General features: G+C 46.7%; 1 long non-coding RNA gene across 1 annotated transcript in view; it reads right to left on the reverse strand.

Moving 5' to 3' along the window:
* The window catches only part of LOC108403567 (uncharacterized), a 51,422-nt gene that overhangs the window by 25,173 nt on the left and 4,437 nt on the right, over positions 1 to 21,812 (reverse strand). The window lies entirely within an intron of this gene.

Here is a 21,812-nt window from a genome sequence, read left to right on the forward strand (position 1 = left end):
TGAACAGTGATTGAGACTTAGTGATGTACTTATTGTCTTTCAATTCCCAGAGAAAATCCTACTTGATTATGGTACCTTATTCATTTAAAAAATTTGATTCCTAGTTGCTATCTTTAAGTTTGGACTTTTGCATATTTATTTGGAAATATGTTTAGTCAGAAGCTATTTATTTTTTACTCTCTTTTCAAGATTTAGTATAAGTTATGTTTGCAGAGGAAAAGGATTCATAAGTTTTCTTAGCCAACTCTGAATTCACCCATAAAATCCTTGAGCAGAACAGCCGTCTTGAACTTTTATGTAGAAAATAAAATCTTTAAGACCTGAGTTCAAAACATAAGATAAAAATGTAAGACCTTTTGGGGATAATAAGAGAGACTCCTTGGGTGGTTCTGGTCGGGAGGCAGCACCGCAGAAGGAAATCTGTCAGGACTGGAGCTGAACACCCCCCTCCAAGATCTGCCCATCCCGCTTGCTGACTAGATAATTTCTCTGGGCCACATGCAAATGGAGTAAGAGTAAGATGCTGTGAGTGAAATAATGGCAGGATAATATAATAAATAGCATCTTTAATTATATATGCAATAAAATCCACAAAAATATCCCCTTCTAAAATAATGCTATATTTTAACAAAACAAGAGAACATCAAACTGTGGCAAAAAAAAAACTTATTATACCATAAAATCCACAAAGAATCAAATGTGGGTGTTCTTCTCATTTTAAATGCTAAAGACAGCTAGTCACCATCTTGATCATCAGATACGCAACTGTGAACTTCTTTTCAGGTAAAATGTTTCAGCAGATACATTTGAAGACCAAGACCCTTGGTGGAGGTTTCTGGGCTGAGGTCCGCTGCCAGCGCTGACTCAGGCTCAGAGCAGAGCCGGACAATATGAGCATCTTTCAGAGCTCTGCTCCTCTGGCTTCATCTGCAACAGAGTCCCCGAAAGGGCTCCTGAGGGCACAGAGGCTCTGACTCAGCAAGTCCTAGGTGGGGCCGGATAATCTGCATTCGTCCCAGGTTCCCTGGCAACGTGGATGCTGCAGGTCTGGGACCATACGTGCAGAATTGCGGCCACAGAGAAGTTGGTCTTTCTGTCAGTGAAGCCCTCCCGAGACCAAACGTGCACGCTGCTCGGGGCTTACCACAAACCTCATCTCTTCTGGTAAGCCCAATTCCATTAAGGTGCTCAGACAGATACTAGAGTCTCTATTTTTCACATTTAGAAACAGCCCTGTGATTCGTCCCCAAAATCACTGCAAGTATCCCTATGAAAACATTAGCACCTTGGCCTCTGATGAGAATCCCTCAGGCATCTGAAGCCCTTGAAGACTAACTGCCCTGTTTGCACTTCAGGTGAAGCCCCTCTGTTTAGAGAGGGCATCCTTTCAGTTAGCACAGATCCCTGCAGCATTCATGGAAGTCAAGCAAGACAGAAAACTGGGGGTTTTAAAAAACGGTATTCTAAGTCTCTTGAAATCAGGGACAATGTGTCTGAATCCCCAACACCTAGCTGCATGCCATGCTTAAAATAGAAATTCAATCTTTTTTTTAATAAGTAGGATAAGTCTGTATTGTTTTAGAGTACTAATGCTCCCTTTCTTTTGGTGGTGTGTCCAATTCCATAATGAGACACCCCAGAGTGGGGCCGATTTGGAATGCCAGAAAAACATGCTTGATTCAGGCATGTCAGCTGAGGGAAACCTATAATAAACTAGGAAAAATAGATTTTAATAACTCAAGAAAGGTCATTTTTCTAAAAAAACACACACACAAAAACCCCCACAAAAACAAAACTATAAATCTAGCCAGAAACTGATTCCAAGAACAAGTCTTTTAAAAAGCCACCTGAGATCCGCAGTGGTTTCCTCTCCGATTACATGCATCAAACCAAAGCAGAGAATAACTTTTCACTTGACCTACATTGGTGATGTTCTAAAAGAGATTAAGAAAACTCAAACTTTCTAATAATTTATCAGAACATGTTTATTCCTAAAATGTAAATTGGAGAGTTTATTTTAAAATATTTCTAGAGCCTAATTTATATTAAAAAAAAAATTTAAATACGTTTGTACTTCAAACTGCTGTTAAAAGATGAAAAAAATGCTCAAGCCCGAGCAGAAAACATTAATCCATAAAGCATCAGCCACCTAAAATGAGTAAGAGTGCAACAATGAGGCTGTTATCCAAGGGATACCATTTTATATAAGCAGAAAACACACAGAAGATACAGTGACTGGAATGCATGAAATGAGGGGAAGGGTCGAGTCAGGACTCTGCATCCGGCCGTCCAAGGTCAGGGCACCGACCACAGCTCCCCCTGCTGGGAGAACGCGCCAACACCACCTCGGATTCACTGGGTGGGGAGCAGGTGACCAATGAAAAAAATTAGCCAAGTAATTAAGGCCATTCATAAACGAAGTAACCATGAAATTAGTTTTCTAAGGGAAAATTATTGCAATTCTACAACATGCTATCATTGACATACTGAGTTGACATACACTGCGGATTTCCTTGAAGAGAATAGAGCGCATCACACTTCCCCAACTTATCCTGGCCATCTTACTGATTTTTTATTGTGGCTGTGAGAAATTAATGCAAACTCAGTGGCTGACGACCACACAGATTGATTCTCTTACCAGTCCAGAGTCCAAAATACGTCAGGAGGCTAAGGGAAAATCTACTTCGTTGCCTTTCTAGCTTCTAGAGGCCACCTGCCTCCCTTGGGCTAGGCCGAGGCACCATCTTCAAAGCCAGTGGAGCAGCAGCTCCCAACCTTTCCCTCTGTCCCTGCGCATCCACTGTCACATCTCTGAGTCTGACCCCCCTGCCCCCTCTACAAAATCCTTAAGGTCCCACTGGGCCCACTCAAATGACCCGGAATAATCTCCCCGCCTCTTGCAAAATCCCTTTAGTCATGTGAGGTGACATATTCCTAGATTCTGGGGATTAGGAAGTGGTCATCTTTGGAAGGCCACTATCTACTCAGCCACACCCACAGAGTCTTTTTCTTTTTCATGGGACCCCACTGCAGTCTTGCTGAAGTTGTGTCCTGTAGAACAAAGCTTCGGAAGCTTGAGTTTTTAACGGGAGATGGACAAGCGCCCAGACCCTGGAAGCAGAGGTGAGCTAATGAGGAGTACGCTGCACAGCAGAGACCGGTTCACTGCAGAGAGACCGTAACGCCGGAGCCTGCGGCCCGCAGCCTGGGCCACGGTGTCCACACCAGCGGTCAAATGAGGTGAGGAAAACCAGCGCCGTCCGGCTGTGCCTCCAGGTCCTTTACATGCTGCGCTGGACGCTCTTTAAGGGCCTGAAGTAGCAGGATGTCATGCGCCTTGTCCTCGAACATAAGACCCTGGGGAAATGTCAGTGACAACAAAGAGAAGAGAAGACAGGGCTTCCTCTACAGAATCATCAGAGTTCAGTAAAAAATCTAATGAGGAGAAATTGTGGGGAGCCGAGCACTTGTGAGAAAGGGGAGAGGACGTGGGAACCAGGACACTGAGCTCCGCAGGCTGCAGGGTCTCGGAGCGCAGGGACAGGCGCAGCGGGCGTGGGAGGCGGCCCACGGGGCCCAGGCCAGCTGCAGGGCGGGGGCACCTGCGCATGGAGACCTGCCGAAACCGCGCGCGCGCTGGGACGGGATGGTAACTTCACAGCACAGATACAAGCAATTAGATGTTAGAATTAGATTATGTCTACTGCTATTATATTTATATCCAATTAAAATTGTGTGTAATTAGGTAAACTAGCGTAAGAGATGGCTGTCCTCCCTGTTCCCTCACTTTGCTGAAGGGAACCAGCAGGCGGTGAGCCAGGGGAAGGGGAACAGGTGCCTCATCCCGGAGGTGCCTGTGCAGCAAAGAGTAAAAGTTCAGGTGCTGCGGCACATCCGGAATGAGGACTCCCACTTGGGGGCAAAGCCGAGGGCCAGTCTCCGCAGACGCCCATGGGCCCCAGATCTCACCCTCCTCCCCAGTGCCCACACCTGCCCTTGTCCTGCGCCAGGGAAGGGCGAGCGGGGCTCCGGTCCTCGCGTCCTGAGTGTGGGGCCTCGGGCAGGAAGGCAGCCCCCCGGCAGGCGCAGCTGTAAGGTCCCCCACCTGGTCCTCCCTGGCGGTGCGCAAGGCCGGGCCATGGCCCGAGGAAGCGTCCCGGGGCCTCGGGACTACCCACTGCCAGGGAGCAGAACCACCGCGGGACAGGCAGAGGAGAGCCGGCCCGGGACTGCCGCTGGTCCTGCTGCACCGCAGCTTGTGGGGACAGCAGGACGCACCCCTAGGGGTGGGTCCCCGGGAGCCCACACCTGGGAGAGAGCAGGGGGAGCAGTGGGTGCGCTGGGCCCTGTCACTCGGGGAGTTGCGTGTTTCCTGGTGACTGCACTGACCCATGAAGGGGGACACCTGGCTGGTAATCGGAGGGTGACCAGGGCGGTGCTCGCTGGGGGAAGAGGTCTGCCTGCTGCACGTGGCTCAGTGACGGGAAGGTGCCACCGCGGTGCCGCAGGGAGCAGCGGTGGGTAAGAGGTGGCGCAGAGACGCCAGGACGGCAGGTGGCACTTGGCTCTGGGGCATCTGTGCCACCAGCTGCTAGCAGCGCCCCAGAGTCTGGGTCTGAGCCTGTATCTGTGCCCGCCTTCCCACCCCCGCCACCTTCTTTTTCCTGAGCACCGACAGGGCCCCGACGGCTACAGGCAGAATCCGTACCAGCAGGTAAACGCAGGGAAAGCGCGGTCTGCCCTGCACATTCTGCACAGCCCTCGTCTACACAGTAAACGGCCTGAGGGCACGGTGACACCTCACTTCCATCGAACCCCACGAGAAGCTTGTGCGCATCATACATTTGTTAGATAAAATCACAGTGATAACAGCAAGGGCCTCTCCATGAGTTTACATCTAGGTCCGTTCCACAGACGCACTGATTCCTGAATTATAACAGGCATGGCGCTGCCGTCTGGGGTTTCATGGCGGGGCACCTCCCTGGGAAGTGGGACATTGGCAGTAATAAACAGCAGCTTATGTCCACTGTAAGGCGTAATGTGATTTCTGGGCTTGAGTCCACTGCCCTGGGATGGAAAAGGAATGAAATAGGAGCATTAAAAGAACCCCTATAATCATCGTGTCTAAGCCGAGAGGAATGGCTGTAAGGAACCGGTGGGGGCTCTGGTGCAGCCGGTGGGCGAGCCCCTTGGTAGGTAAATTTGGGAAGTTTTCAACTCTTCACAGAGCATTTTTGGTGACTCATGAGCAAAAATGTGATCACAAATATTACCAAATTTATTTCCTTCAGATCCATCACTCAGACACTGTTTATAGACTTGGATAAAAGTTCCTGAAGTCACAGTTTCTCAGTATGGTTTGAGCAGCTGAAAGAGATGTTGTAATGAAAGTCATCTTTCAACCTGGCCGCCTCTTTCTTACTCCCATGAACGCAGTACTAAGTGGTATCAGTTTACATAGTCGGGTATAAATGTCTCTGTGATCCAGGCAAGATGAAACCATCCCTACGACCTAATTACAGCCTCACCTGCATTATGCAGTCAGGAACATGCTGAAAACAGCAACAACATGGTTTTTCATACATGTAGTGAATCAACATTGAGCAGCTTGCTCCTCGGGATCCCTGCTGCCCCCAGAAGCCACTCTATAACAGATCACCCATGTCTGAACCCCAGAAACCCTACATACAGCACCGAACTTCTGATTGCCTGCAGGAGCTGATGAAATTACCATCTCAAAAATATTTTCAAGCAGTTCTTACATGGATGGTAAGTTCAGCCGGGCTCTCCTGACAGCAGGGACCAATGTAGAAAATTCTTGGGAATGGGATCCCCAGAGTATGAGCCGATGAAAAGGTTCTAGAGAGGTTTTTTTTACACACACTAAATAAATTAATTGATTAATGTATTACAATGCCATCCTCAGATACAAGAACAAACATCTTTTAAAGTTTAGTAGTAGCTCTGGGCTCTGAAATTAAGCACCGCAGGAAACACGTGTCGTGGATTTCAAAAGAGATCGCACACTCTTGTTGAAGCTTCAGTTGGCATATTTCTGTGTGACCTCCAACACTTGTATAACTGCAAACACAGCATGAAGGTGATTTGGAAACTAGGGAATTCCAGCAGGCAAACCGAACGTTTAAAAAAAAAATCTGGATGCCCCTGGAATCTCCTCTTGCTTCATTTCACTAAGAATTCTAATATGAAAACCACTGTGAAGTCTTTGAAGGCTAGACACGTAGTGAAGGTGCCATGTAATAAGCAATGTATTACACTGACCAAGATCTAGTTATCACATTACAAGTGCCAGGCAGCAACCAAGATTCTAGGAATATAGCACATAAAACAAAAAAGAATGCATTCCCTTAAGAAGTTTACACTCTGAGAAAAATAGAGAGCAATTTACATAAGAGTTCATATGTCAGATGGCAGTAAATACTGTGCAGAAAAATAAAACACGGAAGAGGAATGCTAAGGAGAGAAGGGAGGCGGCTGCCCTAGATAAGGCTTCCAGGGAAGAGCTCGTTGGGAAGTTAGCTGAACAAGGAACTGAAGCCGTGCAGATGGATGTCTGGGAAAGATCATTCCAGGGAAGAGCAGGTGCAAAGCCCGAGCTGGGGCCGTGGCTGCATGAGCTGAGATCCAAGAGCCAGTGGGAGTTCACGAGAATGAGTAAGGGATGAGGGGAGTGAGAGACGAGGGTGTTATAGGCCACTTAGTGGATGTTCGCTCTTACTCTGAGTGAGATGGTAAGGAGAGATGTGGTTTGACGGATGACTTCATAGCTGGGCTATGAACAGACAGGAAACAAGGGTAGAAATACTGAACGTTAGAAGGCTCCTGAGGCAGGAGAAGATGGCAGCTTGAGCCAGGATTGCAGCAATGGCCGTGATTAAAAAGTAGTCATATTCTGGACATATTTTGAATAAAGAGACACAAATGTTTTGCTGTCAGATTGGATATGGGCTGAGAGAAAGACAGGAGTCAAGGACTCTGAAGTGTTTGGCCCGAATAACTGGGGGAGTAAAGTCGCCATTTAGGAGAGGGAGGGCCCCACCGGAGAGCCAGCCCAGGGGCGGAGGGACAGGAATCTGCATCAGGATGCGTTGCACGACGCTGCTGAATGAGGAGCCGTCCAGGTGAGAACATAGATTTGGTCCTCACAAAATGAAGCTGATTTTTAAAGCCAGGAAATGGCGAGACCACCAAGGTGTGAAAGAGGAGGGCAAAGAGAAGGGGACTTGGGACTCAGCCCTGGAGCAGATCAGAATTCAGAGGCTGGAGAAAAGGGAAGGACAAGTTAGAAAAAGACTGGGCGGGGTGATCAGCGAAGCACGAGGAAGAGGTTCGGACTGAGTCTTTGAAGCCAGGCGAAGAGAATATCTCAAGGAGGAGACGGAGATCAGTCAACCCTGGCCAAACATGCGGACAGGTCAGCAAGCGGATCCTGGATTCAACCTTCTATAAACTCTAAGTATTATGCCATAGAAGCCATCGGTGTCCTGCAAAGGGACACTTTCAGGAGCTGTATGAGAGCGAGTCAGGTTCTGAGACAATAGGCAAAAAGAAACAAGAGCAGTAGACACACCTGACCTTTTGGTAAATGTCGCTACAGAAGGGATTACAGCCACCAGAGGGTCACCACAAGAAGGCGATGCAGGATCAAGAAGAAGTTGCATTTTTTTTAAGATGGAGAAGTAACAGCAAGTGTGTCTGCTGATAGGAATGACCCCACTGAAAGCTTATCAAGTCAGCTAGTGACAAGCGTCTGATCTGTTCTCACAGACAGTAGCCTTCGTTTCTAGCAGCAGCCTCTGGGCCACTAAACTATCAACAGCTAATGAAAAAGAAAAACCTTTAACACACTTTTCACATACTAAATTGAGAACATAAGTGGCCTATTTCTATGCTTTTCATCTCTCAGTATGTTTAACAAATATTCTTCATTGTTGACCAGCATTTTGGCCAAAAAATTTCCCACAATTTCAATAATCACCATGAACAACTTGCCTGATGAGCACTTCCTCAATATTGGACATATTCGTAAAGATCCGTATCATAGGCGTTCGGATTGGGAACGTCCTCCAAGATCCGTGTCTGGGAAAAGGAGCAGAGGCCGCTGGGAGCTACATGCCACGGAGGAAGTGCAGGAATATAGGGGCTCGGCCCCCCTGGGTGCTTGAGAATCAATCCTGGGTAAACAGTAGACTCACTTGGGAAGTTTTCAAAAAATGACACCTGGATTCAGCCTCAGAAATTCTGGGGTTCACTTGGTCTTGGATGGGACCCGGGTATCTGCATTTTCAAGCGCTCTCCAGAGGATTCCAATGAACAGTATTTAAGAACCACTATTCTTGGTACATATTTTTATAGCCACTTCCACATTCTGAGGGTTTCGTGGCAGGTAATCAAGGACCAGCGAGGTGACCTTCTAGTCTGCTCAGCAAGAAACGAGGTGTGACAGGGCCTCTGGCTCAAAGATGACATTCATCTTAGTAAAAGCTTCGGACCCACCTCGAACAAGCTTACGAAGATGCACGCTGCTCTGAATGAGTCTGCTCGTCCCCCTCCCCCAGTTTTCCAAAACCCTAACTGAATCGTGGGCCTAGAACATCTCAGAACCTCTCTCCACACTGCTGACAGAAGCAGTCTTTGCTTATGCCGCCTGGTTGGGCAGAAGGCAGAACAGAGGGCGGGCCCCCTGGGGTGCTGTGACCCTGTGTACAAGCGGGCGCTTCATTTTCTTGTTACTCTGATTGGCTCTTTGCCTCCTTGAGCGTACTGGTTTCTACCCTCTGAACTCTCTCAGGGTTCTTTCCTGTATTTATTTTTGTCCTTCTCTGCCTTTCTCTCCTAACTCTCTCCTTGTGGGTAGCGGCAGAGCAGAGGGCGGAACAGAGGGTCACCTTTGGGAGCGTGACATCTTGGGAGGCCCTTATACTCACTTAGAAAGCACCTCACAAAGAAGGGAGGTGCTACGATGGCCCATCAGAGGAATAAATCCAGAAAATGAGTTCCCATGCCGGTGTTCATTTACTCAAAAGGAAGAAACTCGGAAATGGAAAATAACATACACCATATATTCACATCCATTTTAAATACACAATCTACCTGTTCAATAGAGAATATTAAGCCTTACCCTACTGGAAACAGTTTGAAATGGTGGTCCTGCTGCATTTTAAAGCTCCAGCACACCCTTGGCAGAGAGGCTTACAATGCATTTTCAGTATAATCAACGTAAGTGGGCTTTCAGATCCAGTGCATGTATGAACGAGGTTCTTTAGAAGAAATAATTTGGGACTAAAGAGAAGAAATCGCGTATCACCATGTACAGCACTTAGCTCTCAGTCCTGTGCACATATTAATTTAGCACTTACTAAATATTGATAAATGAGAGCAGATAGGTACAAACTCCCAATTATAAAATAAATAAGTCATGGAGATAAAAAGTACAGCACAGGGAATATAGTCAATAATACTGCAATGACTTTCTGTGGTGACAGGTGGCAACTACATTTATTATGACGAGCACTTCATAATGTATATACTGTTGAATCATTGTGTTGTACACCTGAAACTGGTATGTCAATTAAACTTCAATTTTGAGAAGCAAAATAAGTAAAAAATATAGGCAAATTAACAAACTTCTATAATAATTCTTAAAGAATTCAGATAAAAAACATTAAATTTCTTTTTCACTCTTAACATTATCACATCTTTCTGATAAATCAGACTTTTTTTAAAACCAGTGAGACTTTGGTCAAAAAATGCTAGAAATCTCCAGTATCATTTAATCATTAAAATAACTTTGTTAAACATGCTGATCACATACCAGGAATCACAGACACTAGGTGATTTAGGATGAATCCAAACAAAATAAAATGATTCTAGGAGATAGAAAAAAAATAGCTAATTGAGTTTCACAAAATAAATTGCTTTCATGGTTTCAACTGAGGTAATGATTTCATCTTTTGCCAGCACTATTTGGAAGTTAAACTGAAATTATGAAACTGAAACATAGCTAATCAACTGTTATTTGCAAAGTGTTAGTCCATTATTTTCCATTTATAATAACTGGTCACTATTTCAATAGTAAGTGGACTTTTCAAACTTGAGTCTCCCCGCACAAAAACGCAAAGATTCTGGATCCATTTGAGTTGAAGCCTTAAATGAGTTAACTCATTACCCTACTTTAACCATGTAAAGTTCCTTTAATGTCTAATACAAAATACCTTAATACCTAATAAAAAGGATCCTACAACAGGTAATATATCTTGGACACATTCATTTATTTGTTCTCACTTGTTATTTATTTGTCTAAGTATCTGTATTGCTGGTATATTATGAGTTTCTTGAGGACAAAGCCTGTTCAAATCTTTATCCCCACTAACTAGCTCAGAGACACAGAGGAGACATTTGATAAATGTTTATGTATCAGGTTTCTTAGTTGCTTGGCACAGAAAGCCTATACTGTTATACATTTTATGTTACAGATATGGACTATAAAGAGCCATCTGTCCATTAATCATTCTCTTCAGTGGGTACTCCTTGCAAAGGGCTTCAATCTCTGGTCCACAAGATGTATATGGTCACTGGATGCTTCTGTTCATTTTGTTTGGCCTGAGGAGTGTTTTAAAATCGAGTAACTAGGCAGGCAGTGTGCCTACAGTGAGGCCAGTAGGGGATGTGTGGCCCCCGCTGTCTTATTCCAGGACCATTTCACACCCTTTGCCCCAGCATAAATCGTACATGCATTTGAGCTTATAAACCTTACCTCCTGTGGTCCAAAATTTTAGAACTGAAAGGCCACCATAATTTATCTACCTCAGCCAAGATTCTAGATAGTGTCTGTGTGGTTCTAGACTACATCACTGCATTTATTTTTTTCTTAATTGCTGTGTAAATAAAACGATACATATCTTGTACGTTTTGGTGGTTAGGAGTCCAGGCACAGCCTCCCTGGGCCCTCTGCCAACAGTCTCATAAGGCTGCAGTCTAGATGTCAGCTGGGCTTTGTGCCTTTCAGGCTTGGGTTCACGTGACTGGTGTCAATTCAGCTCAGCGCAGCTGTAGGACTGAGGTCCACCTTCTGGCCGGCTGTCAGCCCTTTAGAGACCACATCGTCCCTTGCCATGTGACCCTCTCACAGTGCTTAGCTTCCTCAAGACCAGCAAGAGAACCTCTGACTTTAGGAAGAGTCCAGTCCCCTTTTTGAGGATTTTCCATGATGAAGTCTAGCCCACCCAGTATAATCTTCCTTTTGATCAGCTCCAAGTCAACTGATTTGGAACTTTAATTAAACTGCAGAATCCCTCCACCTTTGTCATATAACATACCCTAAATACAGCTATGACACCCCATCACATTCAGAGGTTCCACCTATGTTCAAGGTAAAGGGGTCATACAAAAGCCAGAAGTCTTGGAGACCATCTTAGACTTCTGCCGGCCACAGTGGTAGATATCCTTCAGAGAAAGCTTGTTTCCCAGGACGCAAAAGTGTGTTAACATCGATGTGTATGCATGCATATTTATTTCATAATAAAATATGTAATATATATTATATTGTTTCATTTAAAATGTTACATGCATGTATATGGCTAGGTATATATGTCTGGATATATATGCATACATGTATACATAAATATGTATGTAGATCTACATGTGTGGCTATTACATACATGCATATATATGTATACATGTGTGTGTTTATTTTTCTTTCCATTTCTCTTTCTCCTCTAATTGTCTTTCCTTTTATTCTTCTCTCCTTCTCCTCTTGTTTTTTCTCTATTTTTCACCAATTAAATACCAAGTGCAGTTTATTTATATAACTTCCCAAAAGAAAGAGACTTTATCATGATAATGAGAAACCAGGCTGAGATTTTCACTGTCATTCATAAGAGAGCATTTAATGGGACACAATGGTGGACCACATGTCCGCATGTATAAATGAGATGGAGTTTACTGTTTACACTGGAGAGCTCGCTAGAAAAGAAACTGAAGTACCCTCTTAAACATGCATGCTTGTATAAAGAAAAACACACCATCTGTAAACCAATTTCCTTAGGGAAATTAAGGACATTTTTAGAGGATTCACAATGAAGTGAAATAAAAGTTTGATAGAGCCAATTCTCTACTTTGTTCAATAAAAATCCCTGTTTCAAGAAAATGGATTAAATTGACTTTGCTCAATGTATTTGTCTAATGGATTATCTCAAATTTGCAAAGCTTAAGAAGATAAAATGAGTAAGAAAGTGTATTTTAGAGATTGTCCTATATAATCAGAGATTTGAAACTCATTTTACTCATAAGTATTCAGGAGTGGGAATTAAAGGGAAGATGTTGCAGGTGCAGATGGTAAGAACAACAAAAGTGTGCATCATAAACCGGGCTATTGTGGGGTCCACAGCGAGGACCCCCATCAGCAAGTCTGAAGCCCTGGTTAAAGGCCATTTCTATTTTAACTAGTTCTGTAATTTAAGACAAGATCTCACTTTCTTCACATATGCATTATGAATAATACTAATGTCTCTGTCCACTTCTCAGGGCTTTATAATTAACCAATAAATGGAAACAGCACGGAGATAAACTTCAGAGAGAAGTTTGTTATAGTTCTGATGTGGACTTGGACAGGTTATTTATCTATTCTTAATCTGAATTCCTTTCAATGGAAAATAACACCTAGTCTCAGGATTATTTTAAGGACTAAACAACTTACACAAACAAAATATATAATTTGTAAATGGTGCCTATTGTTGGAGTTATTAACTTAAAATATCATTAAAATATAAGTTGCAACTATTAATGACATAGACCTAGAAAGATTCCCCAACTACAGCAAAGGAGGACGGGTGGAATTTATTCTGCATGTGTAAGAATACAGGGCAGAGAAGGCATGCTTTCACTGCATTTCCCACCAACCTCAGTTCTTTATTTTAGATCCAAATGATGAAGAAGGAAGACTGGGGAATGGTTAGAACCTGCTCTGTGGTCTGAGAATATTTAAAGTGATTCTAAATACATGGGGTTTTGGAATTATTATTTGGTCACATCATTGTTTCCGAATATTATAGTCAATATACTGCATTGATCTCACTATACAGTATAAGGAATAAATGCTTGGGAACCCTTTTCACCCAATAGATGTTTTTTTTTAAGTTTTGTGACATTTTTTTCTAGACCATTATTACCTCGTGTATAAGATAAAGAAGGTTTATCTATGCTTCAACATTCTGTATGCTATAAAGTATAAAGAATGCTTTTTCATTAAGAAGTCCATCTTGTACTCAAATTATGCACAAAATATGCTTTAGAAGAATCATTTACATGGCAATAAGAGTGATCCTATGACAGACAATGGATAACATGTTAAAATCCAGGTATCAAGGGGGGAGAAAGTCTGAATCTACATATGTGTATATATATGTCTGCATATATTCAGCATAGAAACTTTTGCATTAAACTTATGAAAATCTTTTCCTGAGCCTAAGTTGCTCCCGGGAAGCTGGAGGATACCTGCTCCTTTGCGATCACACTACCCACTTTTCCGTGACAGCAAATCTCAAACTAAAGCCTGCCAGAATGACTGCCATGGGCACGTCAAATCCTCACTAACAAACACGTGCAAAAGCACTTATACAACCTTTTCCTGTCAGCTTGATGAAGCCCCAATTCCATGCTTTTTTGTGATTAATTTACCATTTTTTGCATAAAGGGTTTTCATGCCCAGCAATATTTTAGAGGCCGGCTTCAATCAATCTGGTATTTGACACAGCTGACCAAGATATTCTAGCTCATGCCTGCATTAGCCTCAGGCACCCCGAAAGGTGAGGGTGGAAACTTTCCTTGACTCTGTCCTGTAGGAGCAGTGGTGGGCCGTCTAAATGGATTTACCAGTCTGTATATGCGGAATACAACTGAATTCACACATAACTTTTAGGTACATACATTGCTTTCATTAGAAAACCACTACATTCACCAGGGAACATCCTTTCCTAATATCCATTTGTAAAGCCTCTGGTGTTTATCAGATATACGGTAGCTGACACACCTGTAGTTGCCTTCTGATGAAATGTGTATATATATTCCTCGCGTGGATAAAGTGGTCTCTAGGGGTAAAACTAACAGCCCCTGGAGTGAAGTTAACACCTTGTCTCCTAGGCTGAAATGTCTCAAAGCACATTTCCAGTGTCACAACACCTTGTAGCATTTATCTCGAACCCAGATCTCTCCTGTGAAATCTAGACTCCCAGCTCAGCGGCCCACAAAAAGTGATCGTTAGCCTCCCAGTCGGTTCCTACGATGGCCCTTGCCCCCTGCAGTGTCCAAGCATCACCACAGGCCGGTGAGCGCCCTGCCTCCTTGCCCTAGAATCGGGGGCTGCTCGGGGCGGGGGTGGAGCCTTCTCAGCCCTGTGCTGAAAACCCTCCAGCGATTTCCCATCTTACCGGGAGGGTGAATGAAGATCGGCCCCAAACCCGACGTCCTCCAGCCCCTTCTCCCCCTGCCGCCCCCGCCCCTGCCCCAGCCCCAGCCTCAGCTGCCGCCCTGGCTTCCTGGGTCGCGTCGGGCAGGCTCCCACCTCGAGGTGTGGGACATGAGGCCGCTCTCCGCAAGGAGGTGCGTCCCGGCCTGCGGCTCGCCCCTCCACCTGCCTGGGAATCTGCGCTGACGTCACTGCATCCGTTTCCTCTGGTTACTGTAACAGTCGCCACGCACTTCGTGGACTGAAGCAATGGCATTCGTTCTCCCACTGTTCTGGGGAGTGAAAGTCCAAAATGAAGGACCCGCCAGGGCCAGGCTCCCTCTAGAGGCCCGGGGAGAGGAGGATCCTTTCCTGGGATCTTCCAGCACCTGGGGGGGACGGGCTTGTGGCCGCATCTCCCGGTCCCTGCGTCCCTGGGCACAGGGCCCCTCTTCTGACCATATGAAATCTCCTCCCTCTGACACAATAAAAGTTGTAAAATTCAGGGCCCCTCGAGTAATCCAGGCTCATGTCCCCATCTCTGGATCCTTAATTCAATCACATCAGGGAGGCCTTTGCCATCCAGGGTGACCTTCACACGTGCCGTGATTCAAGCCTGACCTCTTTCAGGGAAGCCGTTTGTCAGCCGACCACAGTCACCTCCTCAGGGCGGCGTCCTCACACGCCCGCTTCACACCCACCACCCTTCCCCCTGCTCTCCCTGTCCCCTTCCTTCTCTTTATGTTCCCCTTGGCATTTATCATCTGATGGCACTCTATGTATTTACTCACTTATTTCTTACATTCTTTGGCTCCTTCAGCTAAAATGAAAGCGCCCGCGTTAGAGCAGGTGGACAGCCAGGCATTTGCGGGAGGGGACGTGGGCGGCGTTCACATGGCTGGGTGCCCACGTCCTACCCATTCCACGCCAGCAGGTCTCGTGGGACCTGGACTAGGGGGTGTGGACAGCAGGCCAGCCCACACTGGCTGGTTCCTACATGGGGGACGCTGACCCAAACTGCACCCCTAAGTCCTCTAACAGAGTCAGATCACACCGCTGCATCATTAGCATAGTGAAAATCCTACCTCCCTGCCCCAGGACAGCTCCGAGGAGAACCAAACACAGCCAAACCCCGTCCCCACGGAGGGCGGAGCAAGCCCGAACTTCGGAGGAACTGCACCTGTTCCCTTTGACCCTGACCTCCTGCGTGAACATCCCTCCCCCTTTACATAGGAAAGCCCCCTCTATTCCCCCAGCATGACTCGCTGCGGGTTTGCCTGTGCCCCGCTCCCTGGGCACTGATGTCCAACTTCCTTTCAACTCTGAACGCCCAGATAAACTCTCACTGCTCAGTGGCTTTTCTGCACCCACTCCCGCACCCTTTCTCGAGACCAAGGGCCCATCTGGGAGACAGAGTCACTCTGCTCGTCGCTGGCCGTCCTCCCACACGGAGAACGAGGTCACACAGCAGGCCTCCTGTGAGCATGTTCAAGCGAATGAACGGATGAAGGGGGGAAGGAAGAGGTTCGGGGTGTTTCTGGTGAATGGGAAATGTGTTCAGTGGCCGGAAGGGGGTCCCCCAAAGATGCATACATGTCCTCACTAGGGAGGAAGAAGTTTCCTCTAACCTTGAAGTTCTAGAGGGTTTAAGAATCAAACTGACATGAGACAGAGTAACAGGAGAAGAAAACAAACTTTAATTGCCTATATATGGGGAATCCATCAATGCAGATTCTAAACACAGTCAGCAAGACTTAGGTATGTGGTGTATCCTGAACCCCAGCAGGGGTTTGAGACTTCAAAGAAAAAAGGGAAGCAACTCACAGGAATATGAAAGAGCAAATGTTTGGTGAACAAGTATTTGCTGGGCTGCACAGAAGTCACTGGGCACAGAGAGGAATTTTAAATAACTGCCACGCCCTCCCAGTCTTTTCCCCCTGGTCTACAGGGCCGTGGAGCTCTGTGGGGGAGCTTTCCCCCAGAGCGGTGCCTCCATCTGAAGTCTCTCACTGAAGTAAGGAGGGCGGGAGAAAGTCAACGCTTCTGCCTGAGTCTTGGTCCTTAATAGTTTCAGCTCTGAATTAATTGGGGCGTCGGGTGCCACATCTCAGGCAGCCTGCTCCTGGCCCCTACGCCTAACCCCAGCACCTGGGACTATTACCTTGTGTGGAAAAAGAAGGAACAGTACATTATACTGTAAAAAGACGTGATTAAAGATCTTAAGAAGAGGAACTCATCCTGGATAATCTAAGTGAGTCCAGAATCAATCACAGGAGAGAAGCAGAAGGGAGCAGAGCAGATCCCATGTGGCAGAGGAGGGCGCTGGGGTGGCGTGGCCCCACGTGAGTCAGGCTGGCAGCCCTGAGGAGCTGGGAGGGCAGAGACGGGACCCCTGCCAGTCTTGGAGGGAGCACCGTGCCCAACACCTGCACATCAGAACGCTGGCCCCCAGAAGGGTGCTTGGTGCCCTGGGCACCCGGATGGCAGTGACTGTTAGAGTGGCCACGGGGAGTTAATTCAGTGTGGGTGTTCGAATGGTTTCTAATAATACCTCTGGCTGCTACAGGAAGGAAGAATATAAACAGACACAGCTACCTTATTTTTACCACAGGGGAAATAGTTCTTGAAATTTGCGTGGAATAATCATCAGGTCCCTGTCACCCTATGAAGAACAGAGATGCTAAAATTTCCTGTTTCAGATCTGTCCTCACTTCTGACAACTTTGAGTAGATTAGCTGATCTTTATACCCCAGGTTTTTCATCTGTAAAATAAGAATAAACCAATGCTTTCCTCAAAAGCAGGCCTGAGAATTAAGAGTTCGGAATTATAAAGTACTTAGAAACATGCCCGTGCCTAGCACACAGTAGCTGAATGACAATGGTTACATTTACTCAGGGTATTTGTTCAGATTTCTCCATAGCCTGGAGCCCCGACCTCCAGGATTCCAGTGTGATGGGCGGGCTGGCTGGTGACCTGGTCTGGGGAAGACTGTGCTGCTCATGTTGCCTCTTTTAGGAAGTATTTGTCCCTCAAGCAGCTCACAAGCTACCCTGGAAAAGAACACAGCACCACGGCCGGGCATTGTTGCATTGCTTTCACAACAGATATGCAAGCAAAGTGCCATGGGGACACGGTGGCAGTGGTTACGCTGGCCTGGGAGGTGCAGGAAAGACTCCATAGGAGAGGATAAAAGCACAGAGGCAGGAGCAGGAGCTAAGAGAGGACTTCTGGAAAGTTCTGGAATATTCGAGCAAGGGATTACAAATTCCAGTGGAGTTGTGTCAGAATCACTCAGGGAGTTTGCTAAGAATATGGATCCCGAGATTCTGTACCAGAGGCAGAACACCTGCCAGGTGATCCAGGAATCTTCATGTTAATGTACATCTGTGACATGTGATTTACAAGAAATACATATTTGGTCATTAAGATGACCAAAACGAAATTTCATGCATATTTTGGCTTCCACCACAGCTGACTCACAGCCCCCAAAACTCCGGGAGTTTCCTGAGCTCTAAGAACAACAGGAACAACCCCTGTTACAGTATTTGGTCTCCAGCCCCCAGTTCCTGAAATAGCTTCAGAGCCATAGAGGTGAATGGTGTGCTCTTATCCGTGACAAGGCCCACTCCACCGCAGCTGCGCTCATGGGAATGAGGTGCGTTTGAAAAGTACAATAGGACCAGGGCTGGTTTCCAGGGAACCCTGCCTCCTTCCCGCATCCTCCGCCCTCCCCCAAGTCCCAAGGAGCAGAGAGGGAGGCTGACTCCACCAGCAACAATCGCCTCTGTAATGACGCATCCATAAAATCCCAGAAGGACCCGGTTTGGAGTCTCCAGGCTGGGGAACCAGACATTTCCATGAACCCCTTACTGGGCCCCAAATTTCAGCAGGACAGAAGCTCTTTCCTTCAGGACCTGCCCTTCATCTCTTCATCTGGCTGTTGATTGAGTCCTCTGTAATAAATTGGTAATCTAGTGAAAAGATGGGCTTCTTGAGCTCTGTGACCTGCTCTAAACCAAGTAGGGGGTCATAGGGACCTCCGGTTTGCAGCTGGCGCAGGTGACAGCCTGGACTTGGGATGGGGCGTGTGCAGGACAGGGCAGTGTTGTGGGGCTGAGCCCGTGAGCTGTGGAATCCGATGCTGTCCCCAGGCAGGTGGTATCAGAACCGAGCTGTGTCGTAGGGCCCCCAGCTGGTGTCCAAGAACTGCATGGTGGTGTAGGGAAAACCCGTCCCACCTGCAGTGTTGAAACTGGGGGCAGAATCCTCCTCGGCCATTTGACTCAATGCTGACTCAAGCTGGGAAATGCCTGCCGTAGGGCCCGTGCTCAGAGCCCAGGGCAGCTGAGGAAAGAGAGAGGCGAGAGCAGGCTGGACAATTAAAAGCTTTGTGGGATGTTCATAAAGAGGATGAATTTTATCCCGTTAGTTTCAGACCAAGACTTGTCATTAATTTCTAGCCAAGCTGAGCATCACAACCTCAGGATGCAGAGGCCAGAAGAAAACAAGAGGAGACAAGAGTCCAGACTGAGAGGCCGTGTTAACGTCAGAAGCTCTCCTGCCCCTCCCAGGAGTGAGCTGTGTCTGCCGCGTTAACTGCTCTCTGCCCAGGCAGAAACTTAGCAAAGTCTGTTAGGAAAGACTTCTCCAAGTAAAGCACTTTGCCTCCAGCTGTGGGTCTGACTGCCATTCTCTGAGTCACACAGCAGCCTTTGCTGGCTGCTGCTTCAAGGAAGAAAATAAAAGTCTATGTTTTGGAAATTATGGGGGAAGAACGCCTTTGTTCTCTTAATCTCTGGAGGACATTATGTAAGCAGCAGACTATGTTGCATAAGTGGGGTGTTTAGGAAGTCAAAGTCACATATCAGTATTGACAGAGTAAGGAATCTCTTACATAGGAAAGCATGGTATATATAGAATAATGTGCAAAATACCTTAGAGGAGACACAATACCTATTGAGAATACTTAAGTCACCTAAAATAGGTCATGAGCTAAAATGACATAAAACTGTTAACACACCAGCTGTTACACGGGACGGCTTATTGCGTCATTTCCAACCTCAGCACTATTGGTGTTTGGGGCTGGGGAGTCCTTGGCTGCGGGGACTGTGCTGTGCCCTGCAGGATGCTCTGCTGCAGCCCTGGCCTCTCCTTGCCCGATGCCAGTAGCGCCCTCCCCCAGGTGTGGTAACAAGAGAGTCTCCAGACATGGACAAATGTTTCTTGGGGAACAGAAGGACAGAATCTTCCCTAGCTGAGAACCAGTGGCTTCTCGGAGGCACGTGAAGGTGAGGCACTTCCTGCAATCTCCGTAAGTGAACCCCACCTGCAAAGTGTCCAAGCCAACGCAGATCCCACTCAGGAAACTGATGTCACTCTATCAAGCCACTGACACCAGTGCGTGGATGAAGAACCCTGTCCGCAAACAACCTAAGGATCGTGGAGCTGACGCTTGAAAACAAACTGTAGGAATCTTAACGGCACACATTCCATAGACTTTTTCCCAGGCAGTACACTGCATCCCAGTATGCTCAGGAGTTAACACTTGCCAAAACCATCAGTGATGTCTTCCTTACTGGGCCCAGAGACCCGGCCCACAGCAGAACCCTGCGGCCCAGAGGGAGTGTGGACGTGCAGGTAAAATCTCTGTGTGGCACAGCCAGAATCTCTGGCCTCTAAGTGCTGCCGATTCACAGGGTCTCTACCTCATAACCCTGACCTATCTTAGCAGAATTTGGAATGCATTTTCTCTGGAATGACCTTCGTTGGATCTGAAGGTAAATTGGGCTCCAGATAAGTCCGGGAACTAACCTCTGACCGTTCTGAGTCTGACGTCTACAGATCTCATTTCAATTTCTTCCCCTAAAGAGTCTTAAATCTAAGATACTTATTTAAATTTGACAGTAAATACTGGCACTTACCCCAGTGTTCATAATTCCATTTCTAAATGTATTTTCAGTGACATATTGCTTGGGTAAAATTCATATATTCTCTATTTATGGAACAACTTAACTCTTCAACAATAAGGGGATGGCTAAATAAATTACTCTACATTCATATACAGCCATTTAAAAATCATAGGTGAGACCTGTAATTAGTGGCATGATATAAAGTGGAATTTATAAAAGCAAAACAGAAAACTATATATAAGTTTGATCATGATTTCCTGATTTTGTAAATATATATATATATATATATATATATATATATATGATGAAAAAACATTTTTACCCATCAGAGTGACAAATATTTCAATTCACACATTTATTTTAGACTTTTCCTCTGCTATCCTCAAAGTCTCCATGCCAGAAATTAAGAGGGAACCTATGTGTTCTGAGCAAGACAGGCCTGCTCCCCCCAGACACCCACTTCGGCCTCCCAATTCAGGGTGGACCTCCACACCCTCCATTCTTGTTATTTTCAGCCCCAACAGCAGATTCCAATCCCGGTGCACCTCTGTCTGTCCCATTATGACCAGTGCCCTGAAACTTGCACAGATCGCTGCAGAGTCTGGGCTCCATCCTCAGGAAGCCCCTGATTCTCACCACCTCTCTAGACGTTCCTTTCACCCTTTTGCTGGGGTGATAATCTGGCTCCCCTGAGGTCACTGCTCCTTGAAACCCAGTCAAGTGGAAACTGAATGGCTCCTTCTCTCCCTGTGCCTCTCAGCTTGGAACTGGGCTGAGAGCCCTTTATAAAAAGTCCAAACTGCTGTGCCCTCCTCCTCCCTCAAGTCCCTCTGTTCCCCAAAGTCACATGCTTTTCGAGGACACCACGCAGTTGCTACCCCTGCCGGACGGCAGCTCCTTACGGCGCTCCTCGTCATGAAAGGCACCCGTCCTGTGGCTGCGTGTTCCGTCCAGCACTGTGGCCATGCTGAGCACAAACCCTCCCCACCATCTAACCCAGCCTTCCCAGCCCCTGGGGGACCCAGCGGCTGCACTGTTCAGTGAAGGCATGAGTCTGCTGTGGAGGAAGGAAACACAGACGTCTAGAGAGATCGGAGGGTCAGCAGGACGTGTAGCAGCTCAAAGTGGAAACCCCAAATGCTCAGCGATAAGGAAATTATAGGCAAACACAGCAGATAAGGAAAGAATGTCCGGCTTTGTGCGCGTCGGACCGCAAGCTGATGTAGGGCGAGAACTCCACATGCAAACTGACGGGATTGAGCGCGCACAGGGGCCGGAAGGCCGGGGCGGCGCCCCCCTCATGCCAGGGAGCCACACGCGGGCGGGGGGCTCGGGGCCCAGGGCACAGCCCGCCTCCTCAGGCAGAGCCCAGCCAGGACTCCGGGCAGAGTTTGAGTGGGTAACGAAGGGTGATTTCTCGAGGGATGGTCCGAGGTGG

Source organism: Manis javanica, chromosome 16 (assembly GCF_040802235.1).
Source record: "Manis javanica isolate MJ-LG chromosome 16, MJ_LKY, whole genome shotgun sequence".
In the NCBI taxonomy this organism is placed as follows: Eukaryota; Metazoa; Chordata; class Mammalia; order Pholidota; family Manidae; genus Manis; species Manis javanica.